The sequence below is a fragment of the Mus caroli genome, unplaced genomic scaffold (genome assembly GCF_978045245.1).
Source record: "Mus caroli unplaced genomic scaffold, Mus_caroli_1 scaffold_14, whole genome shotgun sequence".
Lineage (NCBI taxonomy): Eukaryota > Metazoa > Chordata > Mammalia > Rodentia > Muridae > Mus > Mus caroli.
The window spans coordinates 75,218,514-75,233,947 of record NW_028227269.1 but is presented as its reverse complement, the minus strand read 5'-3'; the positions used below and the strand labels follow the sequence as shown (position 1 = coordinate 75,233,947).

The window sequence follows — 15,434 nt, the reverse complement described above, 5'->3', positions numbered from 1 at the left end:
TTACACCTCACCTGGACAGCATAGTACAGCTGACCCTGTGGCGTGGGCACAGATAAGGGGGCCCTGAGGGTGTGAGTGCTGGAAAGCAGTAGCGTGGTGTATGGAGAGATGCCCTCCTCCTCCTCCTCATCCCCCCTTATGACCTTCAACAGACAGGAGCTGACACCTCAGGGCTATAAGAGTGGAAGAGCTGGCTCTGCCCCTCAAGAGCCTCGGCATTCAGGAGAGCAGGCCCTATACCTTGCCTAGGCAGCACAGTAGAAATGACCCTGGTGGATGTGCTTGGGTGAGCTGGCTAGAGGGCATGATCATGGGAAAGCTGGCCCTGCCCCTCATTGGCTGCTCCGTTGGGTAAGCTAGCCAGGATGGTGCTAGAGAGCTCATGCTGGTGGTGTGGGTGCAGGAAAACTGGTGAGCTGACCGACTCAGCTAAGCAACTTCTGCCCAGGCCTGTTCTAGGGGCTTTATTTATTATTATTATTATTTTTTTTTAAGACAAGGTTTCTCTGTATAGCCCTGGCTGTCCTGGAGCTCACTTTGTAGACCAGGCTGGCCTCGAACTCAGAAATCTGCCTGCCTCTGTCTCCCAAGTGCTGGGATTAAAGGTGTGCGCCACCACCGCCTGGCAGTCTAGGGGCTTTGAGTTGGCCCACCCCAACATCTACCTTATCACTGAACTCTGGAGTGTGTAAAGGGGCTGGTCCTTCAGATCCAAAGCTGCAGGATCTCTGTGACACAGGACAACCACAGCATATCCACAGGTGTCCAGGTGAGGATGGGTGCACTGTGGGACACACTGGGACACAGCTTCCACGATGTTGAAAGGTTTTGTTTGTTTATTTTATTCTTATTTTTTTTTATTTTCTTTTTTCGGGGGAGGTTGCAAGGGCAGAGGGAAGATGTGGAGGGACGGGGAGATGAGCAGGATTGGGGCTCATGATGTGAACTTCACAAAGAATCGATAAAGAGTTTTTTTAAAATGAAAAGAAAATTACTTTCCCCAGCTACAGTATGCTTACATATAATAAATAAATAAATCTTAAAAAAAAAAAAAAGAAAAGAAAAGAAAAAGAAAATTACTTTCCCCAGAGAAGAGCGTTCATGTACGGTAGGAACAAACCCAGGTGTAGAACAGACGATAGAAGGAAGCAAATTCTAGTTTAAAGCATTTAAATTTAATCTTGTAGCTGATAAGAATCTGAATGAAGAGGGGTTTTGTTATTGTTTTGGGAAAATTCTGCTGGTTAAGGTTGAAGTCCACCATGACCTGGTAGCTTCTGGGCTCGGTGCAATATGGAAGCCTCCCTTCGTTAGTGGGGCTTCACCTTCTTGACCTTGCCCTAAGCCCTCCCAGCACATATGCCTCTATCTGAGGAATGCCACTTTGCCTCACTAGATTACAGGATCAATTTCCTTTCTCCCTATAAGAATCTGTTCAGCCAGCACCTGAGACTCCTGATATGTTTCCCCATGCAAATGAGACGTTCCAGGTACCCTAAGCCCCCAGCCAATGACCTTTGCCAATCCTGGATGTTCCTACCCCCAACTCCCCAAAACTTTATGAGTCTTGGATCACCCTAAGTAAAGTTTATCCACCTACTGATGGCTGGTTCCAGTGTGGCCATTCACCACACATACTCACGGGGCTTCAAACCAAAACCCTCATCTCGGCTCTCTATCTCCCCTTGCCTGTTGAATTGTCTGACAATCACAGTTCAATACACAAGACCCACAACTGTTGTTGGTTGATTGGTTGATTGTTTTTTCAAAACAGGGTTTCTCTGTGTAAACCTGGCTGCCCTGGAACTCACTCTGTAGACCAGGCTAGCCTTGAACTTAGAGATCTGCCTGCCTCTGTCTCCCAAGTGCTGAGACCAAAGGCGTGCGCCACCACTACCTGGCCTAAATGAAGAGAAACAAGATTTCTCTTAGCACGGGTCGCTTGGGCAGCCGACCGCAGCGGTGGAGTCGGCGGCTAGCGGGGTGCAACACTTGCCTGTGGTCGCGATGAGTTTACCCCTCAACCCCAAGCCTTTTCTCAATGGACTGACAGAAAAGCCAGTGATGGTGAAACTGAAGTGGGGCATGGAGTACAAGGGCTACCTGGTCTCTGTGGATGGCTACATGAACATGCAGCTTGCAAATACAGAAGAATACATAGATGGGGCGCTGTCTGGACATCTGGGCGAAGTTCTAATAAGGTATAATAATGTCCTCTACATCAGAGGCGTTGAAGAAGAGAAGGAAGATGGAAAAATGAGAGAATAGCATCGTGGATTTTTTTTTATATATAATATGTATTTCTATACAATAAAGATTTGGAGTTCTTTTTTTTTTCAAAAAAAAAAAGAGAAACAATACCTCAACACAATATTTTTGGAAGGTTAATATACCCAGTTGCAGTAGTTTGAATATGTTTAGTCCAAGGAATGGCACCATTAGGAGGTGTGGCCTTGTTGGAGGAAGTATGTCATTATAGGGGTTGGCTTTGAGACCTTCCTCCTAGCTGCCTGAAGACACCTGGTTTCTTTTTGATGAACATGTTGAACTCTCAGCTCCTCTAGCATCATGCCTGCCTGGGCACTGCCATACTCTCTGCCATGATGATAACAAACTGGATCTCTGAACATGTAAGCCAGGCCCAATTAAATGTTGTCCTTTATAAGAGCTGCCTTGGTCATGGTGTCTCTTCACAGCAGTGGAAACCCTGATAAGACGCCAGATAACCTTCAGTGTGCTTTTGTTTGTAATTCCTTTCAGCATTCTGGTCATCTTAACTCACACCACAATCATTTATTAACCTCTGTTTATAGTATTCTAAGCTTTTCCTAGTCCCCTTCTCCAAATTCTCTCTGCTAAACAGTTCCATGGGCTTCTAAACCCTTCGGTCAAGGGCAGTCACAGAAAGGACTCCACCTGTCAGCTCACTTTGTATTAGCTTTTTGCTTATTTGACAATATTTTGAGATCAACAGCCTAAGTGAGGAGAGCCTTGTCTTGGCTCATGGCCTCGGAGCTTTCAGTCCACTGACAGCTGGCTCCACTATGCCTAAGCCACATTCCTGTGGCAGCATGGGAACGTTATGGCGGAAGGGGATGTTGAAGGAAAACTGCTTGTGGTCCTTCCACATCCTCAACCTGGATGTGGAGGAAATGGAAGGGAGGGAAGCCAGAGATAACTGATCCCCATCCAGGGAAATGGTTGCATGATCTGGCCACCTGTGAATAGCACCAGCTGGTGATTGCCCTCAAAGAGCCCACTTCTCACATCCTGTGGTATGATAATGACTTGTCCCCATCTTTCCATTCAAGCCATCAGACACATTGCTGCCAGACCCCGTCTCCTAAAGCCCAGTTCCAGTCCTATCTATGCTTTGCCTAAAACCCTTCAGCCTTCAGCAGATTTCCTGTTGCTAACCAGATGAGGTCGGGGGTCTTCAGCAGGGTTTTCAAAGTCGGCCATACTATGGCTTCAGCTGACCTTTTCTGTCTTAACTTTCACAGCTTTTTAAAAAAAGAATTATTTATTTAATATGTATATTAATACACTTGTAGCTTTCTGCAGACACACCAGAAGAGGGCATCAGACCCCATTATAAATGGTTGTGAGCCACCGTGTGCTTGCTGGGAATTGATCTCAGGCTAACCACTGAACCATCTCTCAAACCCAACTTTCACAGCTTTTTTTTTTTTTTTTTTTTTTTTTTTTGAGACAGGGTTTCTCTGTAGCCCTGGCTGTCCTGAAACTCACTTTGTAGACCAGGCTGGGCTCGAATTCAGAAATCCGCCTGCCTCTGCCTCCCGAGTGCTGGGATCAAAGGAGTGTGTCACCACCACGCCCAGCTTTATTTGTAGCTTTTATATAAATGCATTTATGAGACTGATTCACCTCAGAACCAAACAGTACTAATATCTAATCCCTGCTAAGGTACAATGCTATGCATGGAAACAGGACTAGTCAATAAGTTCTTTGAATTACCTATATCCACTTTTGCTCACACCTCTAACCCTTTTCTATTAAGATGCATTAAATTTTTTCCATTTGTGTGCATAGTGTGTATGTGCACATGTATGCATGTTGTCATGTTTGAGGGCATATGTGTGTGGGTACACATGCATGCGGAGGCCTGAGGTTACTGTCCAGAATCATTCTTTTTGTTTGTTTGTTTGTTTTGTTTTGTTTTTCAAGACAGGGTTTCTCTGTGTAGCCCTGGCTGTCCTGGAACTCACTTTGTAGACCAGGCTGGCTTTGAACTCAGAAATCCACCTGCCTCTGCCTCCCAAGTGCTGGGATTAAAGGCGTGCGCCACCACGCCCGGCTCAGAATCATTCTTGATCTAGAGTCTACCTTGTTCATTGAGGCAGGTTCTCTCAATCAAATCCAGAGCTCACAGCTATGGCTAGTCTCGATAGTAGCTTGCTCTAGGGGGATCTGTGGGGCACCCTCTCCCTTTGGAAGCTGAGAGGCACAGGCAGACCACCACAACTACCACTTATGTGGGTTCTGTATCTAAATTCCCACGCTCACAACTGTCTGTATCTAAATTCCCACGCTCACAACTGTCTGTATCTAAATTCCCACACTCACAGCTGTCTGTATCTAAATTTCCACACTCACAGCTGTGTAGTGCTTTAACCACTACTGGCCCATCTCCCCAGACCCAGTGCTTTTATTTATTTAAGATTTATTTTTATTTTATGTGTACGCGTGTTTTGCCTGCATGCATGTGAGTATGCCTCATGGGTGGGTTCCTGAGGGAGCCATCAGATCCTCTGGAACTGGAATTATAGGTAGCTGTTAGCCAAAAAGTGGGTGTTGAGAAAGAACTAAACCTGTAGGGGTCCCTCTGCAAGAGCATCCAAGGCCCTTGCTCATAACTGAGGAACCATCTCTCTCGTCCCAAATACTTTTATTTTCTATTTTATTTATTTGGTTTTGTTTTGTTTTTGAGACACAGTCTCACTTTGTAGTCCTGGCTGGCCTAGGACTCATTATGTAGACCAGGCTACCCCAAACACACAGCAATCCACCTGCCTCTCCCTCCTGTTTGCTAGGATTAAAGGTTCATCACGACCATGCCCAGACTACTTTTGTTTTCATTTTAGTGTCAGTTTCCTTTTTAAGGCTACAGGAATGCTATGTGCTAAAGCCTGTCATAGTGGCACATTGCTGTAATCCTGTACCAGGCAAGTAGCGGAGGGGGATTTTGAGTTCAAAACCAGCCTAGTCTGCATAGCAAGATGAAACCAACCAACCAACCAAACAAACAACCAAACAAACAAAATATTATTTGTTCACTACAAGTGTTAAAGGGACAGGCTCTTACAATTTAACTTTAGTTTATTCACTGCTCAATTCACAGATTTTGGGGTGCTTATGGTTATATTAATATATGTTTACAGCAATGTAAATAAGTTGATGTATGGCTATTTTATCAATCAAGTGTTTTTGAGAAGCAAACATGGTTATGCGACTATACGTAAAACTACATATTTAAGTATAAACATCCATTCCTCCCTCCCCAGGTAGAGAGTTCTCTGTAGAAAGTGCTCCTAGCTTCCATCAGGGACTCATGGGGGCCATCACCCAGAAAAAAGTCATTCATTTTTCATTTTTTAAGACAAGGTCTCAGCCCAAACTGGCCTTGATCTCATAGCAGCCCTGTTCCTCCCAAGTCATGTAATTATAGCATAAGCCACCAAGCCTGGCAGTTCTTCTGAGCCCATAAATACATCTATGGAGGTGTTTCCACTCTGTGCAGGCTGACTACTTGGAAAGGAACATTTGAAAGCCTCGGTAATTGTTCCACAACAAGATCAGCCTCAGATGGAATCTTTCAAGCTAGTTTCTAACGTGGTTTCCAAGTCTCTACCCCTGTCACACTTGTGCCAAGTCTTGCTGTTTGCGGGCAGAATGACATCACACAAGTGCAAACAAAGGTGTATAAAGGCCTAACCCTCTCCCCACTACATCCCTTCCTCCTTTCCTCTCTTTAGCATTGAGAGCCCCTGCTGATTGCACAGGAGCTCAGTGTCCAAATTCTGAAACGAGCCCTTCCTCCTCTCATCCACACTCTGGTGGTTCCCACATTTTGAATTTAGGAAGAATGACATGGCTTCCAGTGGGACGAATCTCAGACCCTGGACATGTCAGCTTTGGAAGCGAACATTAGGAAAAGAGAGTGAGAGATGACTGTCTAATTTACCATCAGAAACCTCCTTTTTGGTTAGCTTTCCGCAGTATCGCTCTCTTCCTCTCCCTTGCTGATTATTAATGATTTTTCTGTATCTTTTTCTCTCTTATTCCCTTTGGAGTTCAGTTCTCCCTAGTGCCTTAATTTAGTTAATGTTCTAATTAGTGCAAATTCCACTCCAGCAGATTCCCTGAGCTTCTACATCAGTGCTTTTCCATATGATGAACTCCATTAACGAGACTCTGAATGTTCAAGACAAAGGAAGCTGTAATTTAATGCAATGGGCGCTACCTCATTTGCCCCGTCTTTCTGGTTCAGCTTTCTTGGCTACCATGGAGCCTCCTCAGCAGGTAATTTCATCAGTTAAGAATTGGGGCGCTGACATGAGGCTGATGCCTAGATAGACTCATCTTCTAGAAAGTTCCACATATCATCACTGTACATTAAAAAAAAAAGACTTTTATACCAGGGAAAATATCACCCCTTAGGGGAAACAGTAATGCCAATTTCCCAGTAGTGATTTGATTTGTCCTGATGTTCTTTTTCTCAAATCTTCCAAATGTAACTAGACATGATCAGCTGTGTAGTACATAATCTAGACTACGGAATGAAAAGGCTAAGTGAACCACGCAGACTATTTGACTTGACTATTTGGTTTTCGAGACAGGGCTTCTTTATGTAGCCCTGGCTCTCTGGGAACTCACTCTGTAGACCAGGCTGTCCTCAAACTCAGAGATCTGCCTGTCTCTGAGTCCTAAGTGCTGGGACTAAAAGTGTCCACTGCCTGATATCTGTTCTGACACTTTTAAGCAGTGGTTTAAGCACTTTTAAGCCTTGATTGTACATTGAAGCCAGGTAGAGGGCTTCCAAACACTTGATATTTGGGTCTTCCCACCATAGATTCTAATGTAACTGGTGTGGGGTTCAACACAGGCAGTGGGAGACTTTATGAAACTAATATAACTGTAGTAGGTTGGAGACCACCACTCTAAACATGGGCAGAATGGATCATCAGCCTCTGTGAACAGCATCATAATACTGTCAGGAGACAGTAGAGGGCAGAATTGACTTAAATTTATGTAGAGATAAATTGTCCTTGATAGGACACAGCAACTAATAATAAAGTAATTGTAATATTTATTATGTTGTGTGGTTGTCTTTTTGTCACAAATCTTTCTTTTATGACTAGAGCCAAATTACTTTCTATATACAAGAATTTACTGGGAACTCTTGGTGGCAGTGGATGCTCATCAATATATGTTATATATTGTATCACACTTCTGAAAATTAAGGGCAACAGTTAATGATTAGGCAGGAATAGCAGGGGCAAACCAGGATTGCCTTAGGCAAAGGGGATACTGTAAAAAGGCTTTGCAAAGTAAACTGGAGTAAACAAATGAAAGCAACCTTATACAGTAATAGTTGACTATTAAACTTCCCAGTATTATTTCAATGTGTGCCCATTTATCATCGTTCACCATCATGGCATACACTATGAGCCACAGAGAGGAAACTTAAGACAGTTGTCTGTCTGTTTGTTTGTTTGTTTTGTTTGTTTGTTTGTCTTGTTTTGAGACAAAGTTTCTCAGTGTAGCCCTGGCTGTCCTGAAACTCACACTGTAGATCAGGCTGACCTCAAACTCAGAAATCCACCTGCCTCTGCCTCCCGAGTGCTGGGATTACAGTCCTGTGCCACTGCTGCCCCATGTTGGGACAGATTTTTAAGTGTTAGACATTGCACACGGCAGCTGAGAAAGCTGGTTCAGGATTTCTCTCGTAAGTAAAAGGTAAGATTTTTTTTAAACACCCTTCGGAGAGCAGGATGAGACACACAGACAGTAAATCAGTAAAGATACTGCCCCTACTTATGGGCTGCCTTTGACGTACACGGACTCTCTATGTCCTGCTGTGAGTAGTACTTAGTACACAGGGCCCGCTGACTTCCTGAGATGCTGAGTCTGGCTCTTGGCAATTCTCCTTGGAGGCAGAGCTTCTTCTCTAACTCTTGTGTAGTTGCTCTGTGGAGCTGATGATCCCCAAAATGAACGAAGGGATTTCTTCGGATACAGAAGGCCTGGTGCACTGGTGAACAGCAAACAGTGTAAAACAAACAATTGAAGTCAGCCACAAAGTCCCTCACAGCCCATCAGAAGCTTAGCCACAGACCTTTCATCCCTCAGCGATTCTTCCACAGGGTGTTACAAGCATGTGCCACACTCTTTGAATGACAGCTACAGGAGAGGCTATATTTTACTAAGTCCCTGACACAATTTGTTTGTGTGCGTGTGGGGAGTGGTTATTCACCAATTTATTTTACTTTGGGTGAAAATTCTTTCACTGTTTTGTATGTAGAAAGATTGTTATTCCTTTGTTGATGTTTCGTATGTGAATTTCAGATTGGCTTAATCTACCTAGCCTCCAATAATTAGTTCTGCACGTTCATTCTTATTTGAGTGGTAAGTATAATTATCAAGATTGATTGGAGCCGGACGTGGTGGTGAACACATGTCTATAATTCTAGCACTTGGGAATTGGAAGCAGAAGGATTAGGAATTGTCTCCGTTAGGGTTTCTATTGTTGTAATTAAATACTATGACCAAAGCAACTTGGGGAGGAAAGGGTTTATTTGGCTTACACTTCCACAGCACAGTTCATCATCAAAAGTAAGTCAGGACAGGAATTCAAGCAGGGCAGGAACCTGCAGGCAGGAGCTGATACGGAGGCTATGGAGCAGTGTGTTATTTACTGGCTTACTCCCTGTGGCTTGCTCAGCCTGCTTTCCTATAGAACCCAGGACCACCAGCTTGGGGTGGCACCCACAATGGGATGGGTCCTCTCCAATCAATCACTAATTAAGAAAATGCCTTAAAGGCTTGTCTACAGTCTAATTTATGAAGGCATTTTGTCAGTTGAGGTTCTTCCCTTTCCAGTGACTCTAGCTGTGTCAAGTTGACATAAAATTAACCAGCACAGGAATTCATGATCAGCCTTTACTACACGGTGAGTTTGAGGCTAGCCTGGACTAATTAAGAGTGTCTCAGAAAACAAAACCAACAAATAAACTAAGAAAAATTGCCAAGTAACTTTTGGAAACGTAAACAATTAAAGCATGGTATTGAAGAAAACAAAATTATAAAGATCAGTCCTGTCTTTACATAGTTAGGACTGTTTCTTTCTATAGCCTCAGACTGGCCTTTGGGCCAGTCTCATAGCTTGGCAGCTCTTAGTGTAAGAGAAAGACCGGTGAGGAACAGACATGGGTCAAGCCACTCCATCTCTCACATGGTTGGTGATACCCCCAGCTGGAAAAATAGACTGTGCAGCTTTGTGTAACAGAAAAGAGGTTTTTCCCTTTGTAAAAAAACAAAAACAAAAACAAAAAACAACCCCCCCAAAAACAAAAACAACAAACTATCTGAGTTATTGAGTAAAATGCTCAGACATTTCTTTTGCAAGTTCACCAATACTTTGTTCTTGCCTAGCTTTCTAGCAAAACTTGTTTCCAAGAAAACATCCAACATATTTTGCTTAGTTTTTACTATATTTCCCCCAAACTGGAAATATCTGTTGATTTTTACAAAATATTCTATGCCTATAAAATAAACACTATAGGAAAAGAAGAAGGAAATAAGAATTACTCCAAACCTATCATACAGGAATAAATTGATTTTTAGCAGCATTCTTATTGATATTAACTGTTTAATTTCTGTTTTCAAATTTTTATTTATTTTATTTTTTCAAGACAAGGTTTCTCTGTACACAGGACTACAGTCCTGGCTTTCCTAGAACTTGTTCTGTAGGCAAGTCTGGCCTCAAACTCATAGAGATCTACCTGACTCTGCTTCAAGCAGAGCCAGGCCAGCCTGTTTTACAGAGTGAGTGTTACGACACAGAGAAACCTTGTCTTGAGAAAAAAAAGATATTATTTGCATGTACGTGTGTGTGTGTGTGTGAAAGTGTATATATATATATATATATATATATATATATATATATATATATGATATATATATATCATAACTGGTTTTAAAAGGGAACTTCTGTAGACCAATTAAATTTAGTAGAGTTCATCGTTGCAAAACACAACAAAATTGATCCACAAATCAGACAGCCGCAAGGACTAGAGAAGGTTCTGAGACTCTCAGCCCATACTGTTAGCCAATAGTACAGGGATAGAAAACAACTTTCTGGCTACAGGAGAGTCAGTCAGCTAGACACCTGCTTGGTTTAACTGATGAATTTCTTACAAAACTTCCTGCGACCAGACAAAGACGTTCTGCTGTAACTCAACTCTCCATTGGTTAGAAGGCTGGGCCCAGTGCAAGCATCCACTCCAAGATTACAGGCTTCCACATACTGTGTTTAACATCACTTTAACCAATTAAGCAATAATGAATTTCTTTTTATTTCATGTATACTGATATTTTGCCTGCTAGTATGCCTATGTGAGGATGCCTCTAAAGCTGGAGTTACAGACAGTGTGAGCTGCCATGTGGTTGCTGGGAATGGAATCAGAGTCCTCTGGAAGAACAGCCAGTGCTTTTAACCACTGAACCATCTCTCCAGTCCCCATTTTAACAAATTTTAATCTCGATTTTTAAAACGTTCTATTTTTGAAGAATATTGACATTGCATATACTTTTTCACAATTATTAACATCTTTATGATAAACATTTCATAAATTCTTTTGTTTTGTTTTGTTTTGTTTTGTTTTTGAGACAGGATTTCTCTGGGTAGCCCTGGCTGTCCTGGAACTCACGGTGTAGACTAGGCTGGACTCAAATTAATGGAGATCTGACTGCCTTTACCTCCTGAATGCTAGGGTTAAAGGTGTGACCCACCACCACTAAATTCTTAGTATATATGTACAATATTGGAAGCTCAATCAAGCTGAGAGAGTCGTCCGAGTCTAGGTGGTGGTTCAGTGTCATTATTTTGTGGCTGAGAAATTGAGAGCTTAAGGGCAGGCAGAGTGTTCTGAGTCTCCATCTATGGGTCTTTCAAGCCTACTCTGATACTGACTATAAGATTCTATTCAATACGCTGCACTGCACATTTCTTTCTTATTCCTATACCAAAAGGTTGTACTTTTAAAAATATTTATTTTATTTATACGAGTACACTGTAACTGTCTTCAGACACACCCAAAGAGGACATCCGTTCCCATTACAGATGGTTGCGAGCCACCATGTGGTTGCTGGGATTTGAACTCAGGACCTCTCAAAGGGCAGTCAGTGCTCTTAACCTCTGAGCCATCTCTCCAGCAGAAGGTTGTACTTTAAAAGCTAACTCCTTCCCAAAGTCAGTTTCCTCTGAAGGTTTGTTTTTATTTATGGAATAAAGAATTACAGTCTTTGGGATGTTAGCGGGAGGTCTATCAAGCACCTGGAATCCTAAGAGGCAAACATCTACTTACTTCTGGCAGCACTTTGTGCAGGTGAAGCGCAGTCAAGAAGCTAGGTAGTGATTGGGTCAGTGGTGGCATACAAATGCTTATTTATAGCTGGAAACCCATTCCAAGAGGAGGACCCACAGTTTTCAATTGGTTTGTCTGCAAGGGGGCAGCGCTGGATGCTGGATGAAGCAGACTTGGGTAATTTCAGTGATGGTGGAAAAGGGTAAGCAGCAGAGTTGCCACTGTGCATGTGCTCAGCATAATTTGGAGCTAAATTCTTTCTTTCTTTCTTTCTTTCTTTCTTTCTTTCTTTCTTTCTTTCTTTCTTTCTTTCTTTCTTTCTTCCTTTTTTTAAAGATTTATTTATTCATTTTTATGTATGTGAGTACATGGCTGCTCTCTTCAGACACACCAGAAGAGGGCATCGGATCCCATTTCAGATGGTTGTGAGCCACCATGTGGTTGCTGAGACTTGAAGTCAGGACCTCTCCAAGAACAGTCAGTGTTGTTCATCGCTGGGCCATCTTTCCAGCCACCAGGGCTAAATTCTTGAATGCGTTCAAGTAGGAGACGATAAATCCTGTTAATTTAAGTCGCAAAGCCACACATGACTCAACATCTATAATTTTAGCACATTGGGAGCCAAGGCAGGAGGACTGCTATGAGTTCCAGGCCAGTCTGGCAGTCTGGAATGCAGAGTGAGACACTGTCTCAAAAACCAAACCAAACCAAACCAACCAAAGAACCAACCAAAAAACCCAACATGTGTTACCAGTTCCTGAAGAAACGACCCAAATAAGCTTGAGATTTGGAGTTTGTGTTGTCTTTGGGAAATTACTTAAATTCTGAGATTCTTGACCCAGCAATGAAGATAACCATAGCAATTTACTTCATGAAATAAAGTGAAAACATTTGACAGGAAGAAAATAATAACTTTTTAAAAACAGAACTTGCCAATAAAAATGAAAACAATCAGGGGTTCTAGCAAGAACCAATTATATTCTGTATGCATTCTATAAAATACATCATGTTTAAGCTGAATTATAGTTTCTTATAGACTCCAAAACATTGAAGAAATATTCAAACAGAAGCTGAGCAGCTGTAGAAATAACCCACAGAATAGAGAGGGAAATTAATTTGCAGAGGTAATGGAGCTTTTTATTGCCGATTCTTTCCAAACTTTATTGAAAATTTCCCAAAGGTCTTGGTTAATATTGTGAAAAAAAAAAAAAACAAAAACAAAAACCTGTGATTTTGGTAGCTGCTCACTTGCAAACAAAACAATTAGCAAAACCATTTATGTTGGCAGCAATTATCACATACACAGAAAATTGTTTAATTAGTTGAATTGTTAGAATGGTAGCTTGTCATTCCTTATAATAAACTCAATTGCAATTTCTTTAAATTTATTTATTTGATGCGGACAAATGTGTTGCCTCCATGAATGGCCTGGGTCCTCTTTAAGAATAGAAAGTGGGGGCTGGTGAGATGGCTCAGTGGGTAAGAGCACCCGACTGCTCTTCCGAAGGTCCAGAGTTCAAATCCCAGCAACCACATGGTGGCTCACAACCATCCGTAACGAGATCTGGCGCCCTCTTCTGGAGTATCTGAGGACAGCTACAGTGTACTTACATATAATAAATAAATAAATCTTAAAAATAAAAATAAAAAAAAAAGGGATTATCTTTTAAAAAAAAAAAAAGAATAGAAAGTGTCCTCACCTGCTGAGCTGTCTCTCCAGCCACCTCAAAGTCAACTTTTACATTATAAATTCTCCTTGTGGTCTGAGTCCCTGACTGATATATATTGATAAAGGATGAAAACAGAGGTTTTGAGCTAAGGTATTCTTGATTATCCACCTATAGAATATCTTCTCTGGAAGACTTAAGACAGAGTTATTATCAAAGCATGAACTCATTCCTTATAATGCATTTGATCTACCTTCCTGTGGCCTTAATCTTGTGTGCTCAAGATGTAGGCTTACTGAAGCTTGGGGTCTGGAATGGGGTTTCTATCTGAGGACCATGACTGAAGATGGTACTGAGAGAGCACAGCAGTAAGAGTCCAGCCCATCTGAACTGTCAGTGTTTGCTTTACCTTATTGTCCGTGAGACATGAGTGAGCTGGGAGGTAGTCTCCTTAGTTAAACTAGCCCCTGTTGTCCCCAACAGACAGTAAGTTAGGCATGGCGAGCAGCGGGAGTGCAGGAGCTGGTAAAATTCAGCCACAGTAGTGTCAGTTACATCTCAGAGAATGGGAATTCATTCAGACAAGCTTATTCCAATGTGAACCTCCTGTAAAAGTTACATATAGCCGGGCGTGGTGGCGCACGCCTTTAATCCCAGCACTCGGGAGGCAGAGGCAGGCGGATTTCTGAGTTCAGCCTGGTCTACAAAGTGAGTTCCAGGACAGCCAAGGCTATACAGAGAAACCCTGTCTCGAAAAACCAAACCAACCAACCAAACAACCAACCAAACAAACAAAAAAGTTACATATAATGTATCTATAACCCAGAAGGAAAGAAAAAACTTTTATGGACTTCTCAGGTTGGCCTCCAAGATTGCAACCTCGTTTAATTCCTGATTTGTTCACTTATTCACTCATTTTATCTTTACTGATTTTGTCTCATGTGCTAAGTGCTTAGCACTGTATCCTGAAAGTACTGGGAAGCCACGGGTGATTTAATGTAACCGAGTGGCACGATCAGATTTCATTCTTTTTTTTTTTTTTTTGGTTTTTCAAGACAGGGTTTCTCTGTGTAGCCCTGGCTGTCCTGGAACTCACTTTGTAGACCAGGCTGGCCTTGAACTCAGAAATCCACCTGCCTCTGCCTCCCAAATGCTGGGATTAAAGGCGTGCGCCATTACGCCTGGCTCAGATTTCATTCTTAGAGTAGAATTTGGCTGCTACATGGAAAAAGAATTGAAAGAGAACAAAAATGGGAGGATGGGGGAGCCGTTAGAAGTCTGAGGCATGAGGGCAAAGGGTTGAGAGCCCCAGTCCTCAGCCCCTCCTGATTCTCAGTGGTGTGCTTGAGGAATTAGCCTTCCTGCTTCTCTCTTGTCTTTGCACGCTGAGAAGGAAGTGGCACCCTTAGGTAATCCCAGACATGGGAAGGAAAATTCGGTTTCGTTTCCTGAAATGCAGCTCAGTTAAAGGGTATAGTACATGCTGGTATCATGAATTCTTGATTCCTTCATTATTGCCACTAAGGACTTGAATTGGTCAGGGTTAGCTTTGCATTTGCTTTTGAGTATCTTTCTAATATATATGTTCATTTTTAATTCAAGGTGGTTTACTTAAATAGCTTTGGCTTTGTGGTTCAATAAAAATAGCATATTTGGGCAGCACAAATTAATCTTAAAGGGTTGGGGGAAGGCATAAAAGCATAAAATTGGGGGAGGGAGGTTAAAGAAAAGGGAGTGGTTCTGAGAAGAGCTGGGGGAGTGAATATGATGCAGACATGTTGTAAGGAATTCTCAAAGAAGTGTGTGTGTGTGTGTGTGTGTGTGTGTGTGTGAGAGAGAGAGAGAGAGAGAGAGAGAGAGAGAGAGAGAGAGAGAATATGAAGGAGAAGGAGACTAGCAGGCACCTCCTATAGTTAGATGCCTCTAGTGTTCTTACTTACGTCCACCCCCTTGGCCTCACCTATTGATTTCAGCTAGAGCTGGGCACTCAGTCTCTGAAGGCTTCCTCCCAAACCTTGGCTCACAGCATCTACTAAAGTCTTACGCTCTCCCTTTGGGTCCCAGAACTCTTCCAAAGCTGCAGATTAACTGGGGAAGCTTACAGGGAACCTTGGAAGTCCAGGTTGTCAAGATGGGCAGGGACAGTCCTTTGACCAAT

General features: G+C 42.5%; 1 pseudogene; it reads left to right on the top strand.

The window, feature by feature from the left end:
- Window positions 1-2,007: 2,007 nt before the first annotated feature.
- On the top strand, window positions 2,008-2,268 carry LOC110307479 (small nuclear ribonucleoprotein F pseudogene; annotated as a pseudogene).
- The last annotated feature ends 13,166 nt before the right edge of the window (window positions 2,269-15,434 follow it).